Below are 14,865 nucleotides of genomic sequence, written 5' to 3'. Positions count from 1 at the left end.
GTGGAGCCTAAGGAGAAGAAGAAAATTGAAATTTTGGTACCTCTCTCTCTCTATTTTGTGCCCTAAACCTTGTTTTAAGAAACGACCGTTCTGAAACGGAAACGACCGAGTTGGTCCGATTCGATGCCCTCAGGACTGACTCGGTGGAGGAAACGGTTCGTTTGGCCGAGTCATGGCTGACTCGGCCAACTCGGCCGTTTCCTCCACCGAGTCAGTCCTGAGGGCATAGATAAAGTTATAAACCAGGTAAGTGCATCTCTACTGTAGATGATCTGATGCTTGCAACCATGCATTCTCCTAGAGATCTGTCCTCTCAATTGGACTGCATACATCTTACCTAACTCAACTTAGATTGAACTCTAAAGTCAAAATTAGAAAGCTGCTAGAATAAAATTGAACTAATACATGTAAACTTCTGAGGATACCATGCAAATAGTTGAGGAAAATTTGTGGAAATAGAACAGTAATCAATCCTACGTATATAATGCATTATAGTGCTCAGTCAACAAGAGAGGAAGTGCATCGTTGCAGTGCACAGCTCGAATTACTGTAACTGAAGTATCGACATCTGTTCATAAGTGTGTGCTGGACTGCCACATATGTGTCTGGGCTGTAGAAGACTATCTGAGGTACAATTTAACAAGTTGCAATTCCTATGCCAACTGTGTTAGGAGAGTATTAATGTAGAGTGAATCCCATCAATGTATACGCTATCATAGCATGATAGCTGCATATATCACATAGATAGGAATCAGACATCACATAGATAGGAATCAGATATCACATGGAAAGAAATCATAGGTGAACGAGGGCCAATGAGGCAGGACACTGAATTTTTCCAGTAATGTTTAGTACTCGAGAGAGGGAAGATGCTAACACATTGACCTGAATGAATTGCTGCCAGATTGAGGTAACTATAATAAAATTAGATAGATGTCAAACCGGCCCAAATTTTCTATTTTTATGAAGTACGTTTGGTGGTTGGATGTGTAAATGGGAAACTATGACAAAAAGTAAAATTTAACTTGTCAATTGTTCACAAGAAAAGGAAGAAAGCATGTTAAAATCATTCTCCACTGTTATTTTCTACTATAGTTTACCCATTATAATAATCCTTAGGCATGCCCTGCATCATGTAAATAAAGTGAAGGTATAATTGGGAAAATCCTTTGAAAAATAATACTCATTTTAACTTTAAAGTCCTTTTATAAATGGTTTTCTTTAAAATTATGTTTTTTTTTTTATAAAAGAAATAAATATTTAATGTATTTTTTACAACGACCGAGTCATTGAAGTCGAGCCGGCCGAGTCATTACCGTTTCGGAGTCGGAGTCGGAGTCGATCCTCGGCCGAGTCGGAGTCGGAGTTTTAAAACATTGGCCCTAGATTGGGAGATTGAAGTCTTCCAAGTTTCACTATTGCCGGAAGTCGCTGCCTAGTCGAGGTAGCTGGAAAGGGGTCAAAATTCTGGGAGGCTGACTTGCTGTGGAGGGAAGGTCTGGTCTTGGTCTAGGGTGAAGAGTCTCAAAGAATACTACTGAAACGAAAAAATTCTTGACTGGGTTTTCCCCTCGAGGAGGGTTTTGCCCTGGCATAGTGCCTACATCTGGTGTCTATTTTTTATGTGCTGCTGCTTTGGTAATTGCTTGATGAACTAAAAGAAAGAAGATATAAAGAATCATAATAACAAGAAACATCGCAAGTAATTATCAAGAATAAGAAAATCTTTTTGCCTTTATGATTTTCTAAAATAACCTAGGGTTACCTTAATCCTTCGTTCAACTCTTTAACCATTATAACATGCTCCTCTACAACTAGAAGAACTTTGCGGATCTTGCAAAGAAACTCGGCCTCAATTAGGCCTCCCTTTCCACTTCAGACAAGGGTCTCAAACCTCCTCGTTCAATTAATTAAAGAGTTCATTTGTCATAAAGAATGTCATAAAAAACTGGAGCATAACTTGTGCCCAAAACAAACCATGAATAAATCTACTAAGATCGACCAACCAAACTTCACCAAACTCGTCTTTGCCTTGCAAAGTCGGCTTCTCCTAGTGTTTTGTGGTCTTGTGCTTATCTACTATGATGAGATGCACTTGTGGATAAGAAATACTGCGACCTACCTACTCCTTTTTCATTCTAGACTTGTAAATTCCAATTCCTACCAAGATCTAGATAGCCTGTCATCAACTGACTTCTCTACAAAGGTTTCCACCATGCAATTTTTCTATGATATTTTTGCTAGTCCCTTTTTCAACGATGCTACTATTGGAGTTTCCTTCTAAACAAACTTCTAATTGCAAATCGACATATACTAGTCTTCATGATTATGTTAGCTATCTTCTATGAAAAATTAAACTTCAAACTTGGTGTAAGGATTAATGCATGTTACACCAGTCATAATCCTCATGATCTTTTAATAGTAGAGATCCTTGGGATCTTCCTTCTTCAATTTCTTTGAAGCTTCCTCATATTCAACTGTTGATGCTACATGTCTTTCCTTCCTCTTGTTGTTCTTAGGATTCTTAATACAATCTATTTTGTAGTGCCCATATTCATGACAACCAAAGCATTGAATTTTGGACATGTCTTTCTTTCTGCTACCAACATTTTTGTTTTTCTTCTTTTTTTCAAATTTCTTCTTTGATCTAGCTGCAAAAGCTTGAGAGTCCTCATTGGTAGGTTGAGTATTGCTTCTAGCCTTTAGTCTTGTTTCTTCTAGAGTACATTGAGCCCATAATTCTTCAAAAGTAGGAGTTTCTTTTCTAGTATAAATGCCTCCAGCAAAACCATTCCATTCTCTAGGTAAAGCATTGATTACAATGGTAATCATTTCTGAATCAAATATGTGCTCACCAACTTCTTGAAGTTGGCCTTTAATCTTTGATATCTTCATGAAGCATGAAACTATAGTGTCTTCTTTTGTCATCTTTGATTGATAGAGTTGATTTCGTAAGGCTATCTTGTGACCTATTGTGTTTATAGAGTATAACTTCACCAAAGTATTATAAACTTCTTTGGTTGTAGATAATTATGAAACAAAGCTAATGAGATGATCTTTGATGGACTCATATAAAATCCTTTGAGCTCTAACTTCTCCCTTATTATACTTGGCTACTTCCTGAGCATTGTTTTTATCTGGTGTTGGAACTTTTCCTTCAAGAAATTGTTGACCTCGTTTTTGATGAGAACTAAATCAATCCTCTTTTTCCAAGCTTTGAAGTTTGATTCTCCTTCAAGCTTGTTGCTTTCCTTGCAAAAGGATGTCATTGGATTAGAAGTGTTAGACATTGTCACTTGGAGGAATGCTAATTTGAAATAGAGCTACTACAAGAATATCCTTTCAAAGATGTCTTCAAGTGAGGGAGAGCTACTACTTCAATGGTGTCTTTAAGAGTGTGGTCTTCCTTCATTTACATTAGCTCTAATTCTATGTTGAGAAACCAAGTAGATGTAGATTATGATTGATTTCTCTTTCTTGATAATTACTTGTGAATGTTATCACTCTTCTTATTACTTGTTATGTCTTCTTCATCAAGAAATTATACAATTATTCAGTGTTTTAGAAAAAATATAGAGATCACAAAGAAGCAAGAGACATAAAAATTAGGCTCCAAGCTAGGGCAAAACTCCACAAGGCAGAAAACCCAACAATCCTTCTCTTATAGAATCATATCAAAATGAGATTTCCAAGACCAAGACCTAGACCTCCATTTCACCTCCAAATCTGGTCAACTCTATTCAAAGTCAAAGATAGTCAAAATGTCCAAATCTGGTCAATGTTCAAAAATTACAGACTTGCAGTAGGAGGCCGAAATTCGACCCTTTTCACAGAAATCACAGTCACATGTGGGAGCTACTCTAGGGTCAAAATTTTGGTCAAACTTGAAATTTTTTTCTTGCTTTTGAGTTTGTCCTTCTCTCTCTTTTGACTTGCTTTGACTCTTCTCTAATTTCAGATGAATCTTGTTGGTCGAATTGGGTTGAACTAGCTTCTTATATATAGTTGTCTAGGAGGTCAAATAGGTGGCTTTTGGAGGCCAAACTGACTTGTTCCTAAGGAGGGTCGACTTTGACCATTTTGGTGGACTTGACACAATAAAATTTAGAATGTTTTTGTTACAAATATCCAAATGGGACATGACTCATGAACATTTTTCTTTGAGTCTTGAGGATGTGGTCCAATGGTTAGGTGGGGAAGTTTGGTCCACACAGGCCTTGTGGTCCAATCTCGGGTAAGACTATGTATGCATGAGAGCTGCTATAGGCACGATTCAGTTGAAAAAAGTACATTTTTTCTTTGACTCAATAAGCATGAAGAACACGCTTTGAATAAAATAAATATAATAAATGAATATAATAAAATACATCAATGATAGATTACATTACATTATGAAGATCAACACTAGTTACATTCTCCAACAAAAGTTAGGGGCACAACCAATATTTCACGCAACTATCACCATCAAATATCTAACTAGACCTAGACCAAGTCCCATATAGGTGTGTCTTCTCATATAGGTGTGTGGTAATGGAGTGGGCAAGACTTTAGGGTCAAGGGCCATAACCAAGTGACCAACTAATGGTGGCCAAACATCTTGGGTATATAGATGCAAGGGGGAAAGCCATCATGGAGGTGTGAGTTATCCCTTTCCTTGTCTCGCTTTCTCCACCCATCTGGTGCGCCTTTTACATCTTTATCATAATTTTTTGATATGGGTGCATGGCTTAGGAGCCCAAGCTTGCATTTGAGAGATTTAGCATTTATAATCCCTTAGATGAGGTGGTTTTATTGCTCATTAGGGTTGGGACAATACATGGTTCCTTTTTATGTGTGGAGCATGAAGTGCTATGGGAATTAGGTGATGGCTAATGAGGGGGTTAGAGCTCATGCTAAGATTTTTCCCACACGCTAATTTTTGTCCCAGATGTTTTTGCATTTTTCATTTTTCCTTTATTGTGGCTTTCTTTGCTTTCATCATTCTTTTAGTTGCATCAACCTATAGGGCAATGTTCTCTAGCCCAAACACAAGGGTGCGGATGAGTGTGCCAATCGCCAGGACCAATGACCACTTGCTTGAAGAATGGATATGGATTAGAGGGAATGATGGAAAGTGGCAAATATGGAATATCCCAGGCATACTACTTCAATCAAAGCCTCCCCAGTATTGTCCCTCTTATAATCCTAAGGCCTCAGAGTAGCTCCCACTTGATTAGGATCAAAGACTAACCACCTAGGTGAAGTGAGGGAACAAGAATATAGTCAAGACCGGTCAATCATTCCAATCACCCTTTGATTCATATTAGTATGCCTCAAAATAATAAGCAAAAGCATATGGCTAAAAAATGGTAAAAGTCCCTGTCGATGGATGACCGACCTTCCTTAAAGAAGAAATGTCAGATGGGAGAGAGAAATCTAACTAAAGCATATATGTGGAGGTTCCATGGCTTCATGCCAAGTGCTAGCTGGTCGCCTCTACAAGGAGGAGAAAGATTTCTCCAATGGGTTACTTGCCTTTTGGTGGATAACACGATTCCCAAATGCTACAAATGCTTGATGTAGATCATATCCACTAGTGTAGCTTGAAAAGAAACATTTACATGTTGCATACAAGATTTGTAACCTCCCTTTCAAGTTTTATGCATATAGGGCTAGCTTGGAACAAACAAATTTGAGATTGGAATAATAGTCAGATAAGTTCAAAGGCTAGGCATATTCGAAATAATAATGTTGTAGAGCATTACAAGTGTAGATTCCTTGATAGAGTTCTACGTCTTGTAGTAACCTTAGATGTTCGATATCAAGAGGAAGATTGTTTTGAGATAATCTTCTATGTTGTGACTATAATAGGCATGGGCACTCCCACACTCCAAAAACCATCAACATAAACTTACCACAAATAAGCCCCTATTAATGTTTCATTTATATTGAGACCTCAAAATAGATTAGGGCTAACTTTTCAAAGTTATGAATACAAGTAGGGCCAACATAAATTCATGGATATCTTTTTGTTGGGACAAGCGGGTTCAATTCATCAAGCGGGTTTGAGATGATGGAGGATTTGGAAGTAACACCTTCATAATTCTTGAAAGTTCCTTACAACACTGCTCTTCCACTACCAACTATGACATATCTCAAGATCTTGATTTTTCTTTTTTATGTTATTTTTGTAGGTTCCAATTCCAAAATGCCCTAGAACTTGCCCAATTGAGGTGATGCATGAACAAAATCTTCCATTTTTTAACATTCGAGAACACAAGGCCCATTGTAGACCCAGAGAGATACTTCATACTTTGAGCATTGTCGATGAAGCTAATGAAGCTACTACTAAAATATGAGAGAGAGAGAGAGATTAGTGTAGTAGAAGCACAGGTAGATGGCGAGTTCTCTTTCATTGCAAAACACATGTATGCTTTACTATGAAATGTTCATTTCAATTGTAATGATGCTCCTCCCTCCTTAGCTATTTAAGGTTTGTGATTTTTGGTCTTTGTATGAAGTGTATTTAGTTTTGCATAAGAATTTTCGCTATTGTTTAAGATATCAAGACATATTTCAATATCTATTTAATTTTTCTGTTGAGATTTTGTATGTTCATAGTTTTTTTCATAAAATTTTATGTTCTCTATTTAATATTTTATGATATGGTTTTTGTTGGGTTTTGTTTGTGGGGAAATTAAGACAGGTCTTGATAACCCATGTTGTGGATATACGACTAATGCACATCCCGCAAGTGTAGTGGGTGAAGGCGCTCATGTGGTATGTATGGTTTTGTTTGTGTTAATTTAAATTAGAAACATCTTAGATTATTTGTCATTTACTTAAATATTGAATGCAACACAATGCATAGAAAGTAGCATGGAGGAAATTTGATGAAACTATTGAAATATCTATGTCAGAATCACTATATTATAATGAAGAGGTAGAGGTAGAGGTGAGTTCTCTTTCGGTTAATCCACTCGATTTTCTATGAAATTCTCCTCATGATGGCCTCTGTTTCATATTCTCATAAGATATTTGTGTTGTATTTAATATTCCTCATAAGATTTGATGGTCCCAATTTAATACTTCTCTATTTTTTGGTGTGCAGGATGGCCTTGATTGACCATGGATGCTTTTTGGGCTTGTAGAGGAGAGTCCATGTCTATTATTTCTCTTTGTTTATTTGGTTTTTTGTTTTTTATTATTTGGTTCTTTTTGCTGTTGCTGTTTGTATCTTTTGCTATTGGATATTGTTCTTTCGTTTTTCTACCATTATAGTTGTTTTTTGTTGCATTGTGAGCATGGCCATGCTAATTTGTGGTTTGGTGTTTTGTTTTTTGTGTTTGATTTCTCTTGCATTTCTTACTTTTGTTTCATGGTTTTGTTTGGGACTTAATGGACGGGGAAATCAAGGCAGGTGAAGATTTCATGGATGCAATGAGCAAAGGTGAAGGAGGTATGTATGAGAGAATTTTCTTGTTTATTGCTACATAATTTTATGGTTCTATGTTTTTTTAATTGGAATCTTTGGGCATAAGCCAAACTTGCCTCTAATTGAGTAGCATTTGTAGATATGGATGAAACAAGATTTTTTTTTTCAAGCCTAGTTATAAACATACTAGTTTTCATTTAGAACTAGGAGGGGGATTGGGCACGTTGTGCCATTGGAGGGTGTGGGTTTCTCACTTGTTTTTCAATCTCAACAATTTCATTAAAACACAATGCATTTTGATTTTTCCTTTTAGCTCCATGACATTTACAACTTTCTTCATCTTACTTAGATGGTTGCTTCATATTACTTAGATCCTTCTCCAACTCCCAAATACACTTCTCTTCTTCAGACTTCACCTTTCAATCTTGGATAAGGAGCCAAAAACATCATGGAATCCCTCCATCTCCCTATCTTAGAGGAATGCATGTGCAATAGGAACTTACTATTGTAAGCAATAAATTGAATAGAAGAAATTTGGCCTCCCTAGAATCTGGGAAAGAGTGTGTCCAACTTTGGTTTGTGCAAGGTTTAGAGACAAGCATAGACTTCAACCTCACTCCAGTCTCCAACAACTCCCTTTAGAGCTTATCCTACATATATCTTTTTGCTATTCTTCAATTCTTCAATCAACTTTAGTTGGGCCTTAATTCACACACAAAGGTCCTTGTCTTGGGACAAGGCCTCACACTGCATCCTACATACATGTTTTTGCCATTATTCAGTGAAATTCTGCTAGGCCTTAGTCCACACATTAAGTTTTTTTGATACTAAGCCTAAAAAACCCTAGGAACACAAACTAGATAAAACAAAGACAGGGTCTCTAACTAGACAAAAAGGAGATGAAAGCGAGTCTCCAAATTTATCGAAGAAAAGGTCTCTAACTAGACAAAAAGGAGATGAAAGTGAGTCTCAAAAGAAACAAATGCCTTAGGAGATTGAAGCCATGGATTTCTCTTCATTCTCAACACCTTATTTACTTGGAACTTGCTATGGTTCTTCCATCTTGCTACTCCACAGAATAATGGGACTTCTAGTAGCTCATTCTTGCTTCTGAGGGTGAAACAACTTTTGATCCTTCTTTTTTGGTTAAGATTCATCATTGTCAAGTACATTTCTTCAACCTAATTGATCATCTTGGTTTGAGGTGGAAGTCCCATATCCATGATAGATGTGACCACTTACCGATCGCCACTTGTCCAACCCTCCCTTAGAACAACCTAGGAATACAACCACTAAAATGAAATATGTTCTTTAACTAGACAGTAAGTATATATAAGCAACAAAAGCAACAAATGCATGAGAAGATTGAATGCATTACCTCATATTTTGAATGGACACCCTACCCATAATTAGGGAATTAAATTGAATCTTTGGTCAGTTTGAATGCATTACCTCATATTTTGAATGGACACCCTACCCATAATTAGGGAATTAAATTGAATCTTTGGTCCCCTTCAAAATTTCAAAGCTTCAATTGGATCCCATGATGATTGGTAGACTTCCACAATTTAAAAAGCCAACAATTCTAATTGAACTTAAGTTGATGTCTTTGTGGGTCCATATTATAGATTTTGATTTCTTGTTAAACAATTTGAATTACATCTCTACATTTCTCATATAACTGAAAAAATATCCCGTGAAATGATTCAAGTAGAATTCTTGGGTTTTTAAACTGTGCTATAATTTAGAAACATTTCCAATGTCTTGAGTGGACATCCCTCCCATCATTATGGTATCCAATTGAAGCTTTGGTCCCCTTCAAAATTTCAAAGCTTTAATTGGATTTCATCATCAAGGAATTTAATTGAAGCTTTGGTTTCAAAGTTTCAAAGCATCAATTGGATCCCCTGTTGATGGGGATAACGTCTCCTCATTTTTAGACGATGGGTAGACTTTCACAGTTTATGTGAAAATTCCTTGAAATGCAACAACTGGAAATAATTCTTCTAACTGGAAAATTAATTATACAGTTTATTTTGTTTACAACAAAATATTGAGTTATTCACACTGCAATTTCTTCACCAAATAAAACACTGCGGAAGAAAAAATAGGATCTGAGAAATGCTAGCACACACACATAAAAGTTGACACATTTATTTTTGGACAAATGTCCTTAGGAAAACCCAATGTGGGAAAATCGGTGCAATAACTGAGGGTTTTATTATTATGCAACAATGAATTCTGAGTACAATAAATTTGGATGCTCAACTGGCTATCCAACCTGAAAGAAATACTGGCAAAATCACCTGAGGGAATTTACCCTCATCTCCAAACAATCCTGGCTCAAACTGACAACTGAAAAGCAAGCCGTCCAAACCCTTTGCACATGCTCTGCGTCACCTCTGTGCAACCTATTACACTCTTAGCCCGAAACTGATGCGACTCAAGCTGTCTTGCCTTCTGTTGACTAGGGAAGTGTCTCTCTTGCCTTTTGGAAAATCCTCCCAGCCTTTGGAAACTGAAACAATCTCCACTCCAGCTAAATCGAATTGCCTCTTTGAGGCTCTGCATAAGCCTTGCGCTGCCTCCTGGAGAAAATAATTCAACCTTCTCTCTTGCCTCTCTGGAACTGGAAAATCTTCCTCCGGATCACTGTCTCTGCCCCTCTCTAGCCCTGTGTCCCCTCTCTAGCTTGAACTCTGCTGCTGGCTAGCTCGACCTGCCCAAGTAACTCACACTGCTGGCTCTCACTTACTCTGATGCGTTTCTGATCTATATTTCTCATCTACCCATTGACCTCTTCTTATAATCTCCAGTTGGGACTCCAGCGACCAAGATTAAAACTTAATCGATGGAGGGTTTTATTATTATGCAGCAGTGAATTTTGAGTACAATAAATTTGGATGCCCAACTAGCTATCCAACTTGAGAGAAATACTGGAAAAATCACCGGAGGGAATTTACCCTCATCTCCAAGCAATACCGGCTCAAACTGATGACTGAAAATCAAGTCGTCCAAACCCTCTGCGTAGGCTCTGCGCAACCTATCACATGCTCAACCTGAAATTGATGCTACTCAAGTCGTCCTGCCTGCTGTTGATTGGGGAAGTGTCTCTTTTGCCTTATGGAAAATCCTCCCGGCTTCTGGAAATTGAAATGACGTCCACTCCAGCTAAATCGAACTACATTTTTGAGGATCTGCGTAGGCCCTGCACTGCCTCTTGGAGAAAATAATTAGGCCTTCTCTCTTGCCTCTTTGGAATTGGAAAATATTCCTCTGGATCACTGCCTCTACCCCTCTCTAGCCCTGCATCCCCTCTCTAGCTCGAACTCTGTTGCTGGCTAGCTCGACCTTCCTAATGAACTCACACAACTGGCTCTCACTTACTGTGATGTGTTTCTGATCTATATTTATCCATCTACCCATAAACCTCTTCTTATAATCTCTAGTTGGGTCTCCAACGTCCAAGATTAAAGCTCAATCGATGGCTGAGATCATCTCCAAGTCGATCCATGTGAAAATTTCTAGAGAATTCTCACCTTTCTTAATTAATTACTATTAATTAATTAGTTTTCCTAAGTCAATTAATTTAATTGAGCTATCTCTATGTGGAATTTCCAGAAACGCTTTCTGAGTTATGGAGAACTCCTGTGTTTTAGCCTCTCCACAAAGTTTTGAGACTAGAACACAATTTGATGCTACAAAAACTAACACTCCCTCTTAGCGAGGAAGGTGTTCTCCAACTCTGTCTTCATAACATCCTCTAACCACGTTGGTGATGTTTGATAACTGTAGTTGCTTGCCACTGTCCACCAACCACTGCGCTAACTCTGATTCAACTGCCATTGATGTAGCTGAACCATGTTGCATCTGTGTTGCTGCCGACACTGCACTGTACATCCTGTACTGCTCCATCTTTGCATCTGCACTGCAATCCATCTAACACTCCCTCTGAAGTTGTTGCTGCTAATGCAACTACAGTAACTAAGAAGCATCCAATATACTAAATCAACTGTGTCACTGTGCTGCAACTGTCTCCTGAGCCTCTAACTGTTACTAGCCTTTGCACTATCCACTAGGAAATCTACGTTGCAACTGACTCTGCACTGAGCCTCCTGTGTTGCGACTCTCAACATCTGATTGCTACTATTATGCAACTGTCACTCTGGAATCTGACTGCATCAACTGACATTGATCCTCTTGCTACTGAATACCGCGGGCCCCTGTAGCAAGGGTAATGATCCATAAAGAAACACCATCCAATGCTCACCTTAATGGACCCTGCCCAAATCTCTGCGCAACTCTGGAGTCTAGAACTCTATGTCTCCCCACCTCTCTCCTAGAGGTATAGCTGCATACAAGGCGAATTGTTCCTCCAACTGGGAGGATACTTGATCTATCTCCACGGTGCTACCGCCTGATCTTGCTTCTCCTTCTTGTCCTTCTTCCTTTGAGGACACTGAATACTGTAGTGGTCAAACTCGCCACACTTGAAGCACTTGATCTTAGATAAATCCTTCTTCTTCTTCTCTCCCTGCGAGCCTTGTCCCTGACTGGGACCTTTTGCTTTCCCTTTTGATGCAAGGGCCACATTGTCTTCCTCCTTCACACCCTTTGATCCCTTGATGCTGTTGCCGCTTATGTAGCTCTTTACTAGAGATTGCCTCATCTCCTCTTGTTGCAGGTCTGACCACATTCGGTCCCACCCAGGTAATGTATCTCGTCCCAATATGCCTTGGACGAAGATTTCCCATTCCTCGGAGACACTATTCAGGACCAAGCGCACAAGCTCTGTAGCTTGAGGCGCTTCTCCTACGGTTGCAAGCTCATCTCGGATATCTTGAATTCTGGTGAGAAAGGGATCTATGCCTTCACCCTTCCTCATTCAAACATTCCTCAGCTTCTCCATTAGGAACATCTTTCGCTGCTCGAAAGGATTCTGATATAGTGAGGCAATAGTGTCCCACGTTTCTTTGGCCGTATTCTTGGCTGCCACATGTGAAACATTATGATCTTGAACTCCACCGAGAATCAACCGCTTTGCCTTGGCCATCTCCTTATTGTAATTCACTAGCTGATCTGGGTTTGTAGGTATGTCAACTACGTTTTCTACATGCTGCATACCGTATTTGTTTAGCAATATTGCTTCCAAAATACTGCGGAAACAAAAATAGGAACTGAGAAAAGCTAGCACACACATAAAAATTAACATAGTTATTTTTGGACAAATGTCCCCGGAAAAGCCCAATGTGGGAAAACTGGTGCAACAATTGAGGGTTTTATTATTATGCAACAGTGAATTCTGAGCGCAATAAATTTGGATGCCCAACTAGCTATCCATCCTAAGAGAAATACAAGCAAAATCACCTGAGAGAATTTACCCTTGTCTCCAAGCAATCCCGACTCAAACTGACAACTGAAAAGCAAGCTATCCAAATCCTCTGCGCAGCCTATCACATGCTCAAGCCAAAACTGATGCTACTCAAGCCATTCTGCCTGTTGCTGACTGGGAAAGTGTCTCTCCTACCTTCCAGGAATATCCTCCCGGCCTCTGGAAATTGAAACAACCTCCACTCTAGCTAAATTGAACTGCCTCTTTGAGGCTTTGTGTAGGCCCTGCGCTGCCTCCTAGAGAAAATAAATCAACCTTCTCTCTTGCCTCCCCAGAACTGGAAAATCTTCCTCCAGATCACTGTCTCCACCCCTCTATTTATCTTGTGAAATTCTTCATTGCCCTTGTACATTCCATGTTCCCAAGATGTAAGCTTTCTAGTAGTCCATTTTGATCTGATTGTTTTGACACAGTGAAACCAGGATGGCAACACAACATGGGCAGTTTATCTTTCACTTTGAGTACCATATTTGCTTGCCCTTATACATTCCATGTTCCCAAGATGTAAACTTTCTAGCAGTCCATTTTGATCTGATTGTTTTGACACAGTGAAACCAGGATGGCAACACAACATGGGCAGTACCATATTTGCTTTCTTCACCTCAGATGAAGACGAGCATGTTTTATTTTCACATAGAATTATGGCAGCGTACATATTTACTACTAACTTAGTAGATGTCTCTTTAAGAGAAGAATTCTATTAATTTGTGCTGAAATGGCAGGAAACGAGGCCTGTGAGAAATTGGCAACTGTATGTTTGCTTGCAAACATGATCGTCTACCTAACAAAAGAATTCAACATGCCAAATGTGACCGGTTCTGATCGTCTACCTAACAAAAGAATTCAACATGCCAAATGTGGCCGCTTCATACATCCTTGACCTGTGGACACTCAACCTGTGGACGGGAACGACAAACCTTTCCCTGCTGCTAGGGGCATTTATTTTTTATTCTTATATTGCCAGACACTGGACTATTGCTCTTGGCTGCGTAGCATCTCTTGTTGTATGCTTCTTTTTCAATTGTCTCTGCTCATATCAATAGTCATAAGTATTTGAAAATGCACAGTCAAGAAATCCATTCTAGCAACGATTGATCAATTCGAAATAAATTAGTGTTTAAACTTTTTGTTTTTATTGTAATAGTGCAAGCTGAGACTTCAGCCAGTAAATCTTTGTGTGTCCCGAAAGCAAAATGTAGTCATATATTGCAGCTGAGTAATTGCCTTCTAATATGCTGGTCTTTCTTGTGAAGGGAATGGCTCTTCTCTCTTTTACGGCCATATTTCCACAGTTCAGACCACCTCCATGCGACACTAATACAGGGAACCCGTCCTGACTTGCATCAGGAGGCCAAAATGCTTTGCTATATTCCTCCTTTATAATGATGACCATAGGTGCAGGCGGTATCAGGCCATTTTCGATAGATTTTGGAGCAAATCAATTTGATTATACAAACGAAAAGGGGAAGAGAAGTATACACAGCTTCTTCAGTTGGCATTTACTTTTCATTTGCCATAGCGATGATGTTGGCACTCATGATCATAGTATACATTCAAGATGATGTAAGCTGGAGTTGGGGTTTGTGTATCCCTACCAGTCTGATGTTTATTTCTGTCACGATCTTCCTTCTGGGGGCAAATCTCTACATTTGTGTTACACCAGAAGGAAATCCATTCACTAGCTTTGCACAAGTTCTGGTTGCTGCACGAAGAAAATGCCATCTTTCGTTGCCTTCTCAGGCATCGGAGTACATGGTCATATTGTGGGGCTGGTGGCCTGTTTGGGTATTTTTGTGATGGTTTGGAAGCGTAGGAGGACATGGTCATATTGTGGGGCTATGCGGGAAGAGGATGCAAGCCAGAGAACTCAGGAAGCCCAATGCTCTAAAGGATTCATGACCAATATGTTTCACAATAGGAGAGGTAATTTTAGTGATATTCCATTTGTTTGGACTGTACTAAAGTCCGTTTTGTTTGATTGAAATTGGTGTCATTTGTTTTAACTTAACTGAAATGGGTTTCAATTTCAATTTGTTTTTGAAATTCATGCAATAGATTG

The 14,865-nt window shown here is 38.8% G+C and overlaps 1 long non-coding RNA gene across 4 annotated transcripts in view; it reads left to right on the top strand.

Moving 5' to 3' along the window:
• LOC149164523 (uncharacterized) overlaps positions 1–14,549 on the top strand; it is a 77,036-nt gene extending 62,487 nt beyond the window's left edge. Inside the window, exons 1-3 of one of the 4 annotated variants that reach the window (XR_016260699.1) lie at positions 6,978–7,438; positions 13,529–13,810; positions 14,060–14,549. This is a non-coding gene — a long non-coding RNA (uncharacterized LOC149164523). Of the gene's footprint in view, positions 1–6,685; positions 6,818–6,977; positions 7,439–13,528 lie in introns of those variants that run through there. The other 3 variants (XR_016260696.1, XR_016260697.1, XR_016260698.1) reach the window with 3 other exon arrangements.
• The last annotated feature ends 316 nt before the right edge of the window (positions 14,550–14,865 follow it).

The sequence above is a fragment of the Pinus tabuliformis genome, chromosome 5_1 (assembly GCF_031772625.1).
Source record: "Pinus tabuliformis cultivar Carrire ecotype Pingquan chromosome 5_1, CPIR1, whole genome shotgun sequence".
NCBI lineage: Eukaryota > Viridiplantae > Streptophyta > Pinopsida > Pinales > Pinaceae > Pinus > Pinus tabuliformis.
The sequence above is the reverse complement of the archived record's forward strand: the minus strand, read 5'-3'. Positions and strand labels throughout refer to the sequence as shown.